This window comes from Phyllostomus hastatus, unplaced genomic scaffold (genome assembly GCF_019186645.2).
Source record: "Phyllostomus hastatus isolate PE091 unplaced genomic scaffold, TTU_PhHast_1.1 phas_contig_40, whole genome shotgun sequence".
In the NCBI taxonomy this organism is placed as follows: Eukaryota; Metazoa; Chordata; class Mammalia; order Chiroptera; family Phyllostomidae; genus Phyllostomus; species Phyllostomus hastatus.
The window spans coordinates 34,529,642-34,531,371 of NW_025333872.1; the positions used below are offsets into that span (position 1 = coordinate 34,529,642).

Sequence of the window (1,730 nt, forward strand, 5' to 3'; positions counted from 1 at the left end):
AAAGGTAAGAAATGTTGATAGTATGTAGCCTTGCTCTGCTTTGAGGAAAATGGCACTTTACCACTGTGATCTTTCTTCCTCATACCCATAACCTCAGTATGATCATGTGAAAAACATCAGGTAAATGCCAACTGAGGGACATTTTACAAGATACCTAACAAGTACTCCTCAAAACTATCAAGGTCATCAAAAGCTAGGGAGGTTTGAGAAACTGTCATCACCAAAAGAGACCTAAGAAGACATGAAAGGGGGGAAATTTCCATCCTGTGGGGTCCTGCCCCAGGTTTCTAGGGGGATTTGGGGAATGTAAGTCACCAGGAGCCAAGCCTGGCCCACCTCCTGATCTAGTGGTCCCACCCTATGGCCATACTGAGCCTGCTGCGCCTGACTTCACTGCTATGCATTCCTGCAGGGACCCTGGCCTGCTTCATTGACTGGAGCAGCCTGTGGTCTGGTTTGTCTACAAGCTGCCAGGCCTCCAGGGGAGGAGTGCTGGGGGTCAGAGTGCTGGGGGCTTCATCCAAATAATGATGAAGGCTTAGGGGTCTGGCATGATGGGACAGGGTCCTTCGACGGCTTGGAGGGAGCTGTAGGCAGGAACCGCTTGCTGCTGCTATACAGGAACACCAGTCAGTTCACCTACTTTACAATGACCAACCGTCTCATGACTTCAGGTTGCAGAACTCTTCTAACCAGGGGCACATGAAGAATGCGGTGCTCTTGGAGGAAGAAAGGGGCTTCTTGCTGCTGCACAGCGTCCCTGGGTTTCCTACATGTGCTGCAGACAGATGGCCACCTCAGGACCCAATAATGGGCAGGCCCTACTCTGCATGTCTTTTCCCTTGACCAGTTCTCAAAGATTGGTAGACAGCTGAACTACACCTACTCCCAGGTGTCTGACTTCAAACTAGAAGGGGTCTTCATCAAGAAATTACCTGACCTGGAGGAAGTGGTCAAGGGCTACTATGCTCACCACAGACCCTGGAATAGCAGTGTAACACTCCCATCAAAGGCAGGGGCCATCTTACAGAGCTTTGCCAAATTTGGAAGGTTTGGAGATGACCTATATTCTGGCTGGTTGGTAGAAGCAGAAGCCCTTGGTAGCAATCTGCAGGTCCAGTTCTGACAACACTCTAGTGGCGCCCTGCCCTCCAGCTGCTCTGGGGCCCAGCTACTGCTTGGCTAACCCAGAAGCCTTCCCTGGGCCAGCTGGGCCCACCTTCAATACCACAGAAGACCACTCCAAGTGGTGTGTAGCCCCAGGAGGACCCTGGGCCTGTGTGGGAGACATGAATTGAAACTATGGAGAGGAGCAGTGAGGTGGGGGCACAGTGTATACTCAGATGTCTACCCTCTGGAAGGCCTCCCAGCCTCTGGTGAAGGCCTGAGAGCCCTATAGGGACCAGAGCTGTACCTTGTCTCCAGGAAGCCCAGCACAGCATGTAAGAGCTAAGCCTTAGGAGCCAATTTGGACTTCAGTTAAAATCCCAGTGTAGTCTCTTCCCAATTGTGTGACCTTAACTATGTACCTGAACCTGTGATTCCATCCACTTATCTGCAAAATAGGAACCACAACACCTGACTCAGGATTTGTGAGGAATAAAAGGAAACTGGTAGGTGAGGAAAAAAGAGAGAGAGAGAGAAGAAGAAGACATAAAAAACAAAAGTAATATAGTATCCAGGATGGGACCCTGAAACAGAGAAAGAACATTAGGTAAAAACTAATGGAA

The 1,730-nt window shown here is 50.0% G+C and overlaps 1 pseudogene; it reads left to right on the forward strand.

The window, feature by feature from the left end:
- The first annotated feature begins 360 nt into the window (after positions 1-360).
- On the forward strand, positions 361-1,388 carry LOC123821807 (annotated as a pseudogene).
- Positions 1,389-1,730: the final 342 nt, after the last annotated feature.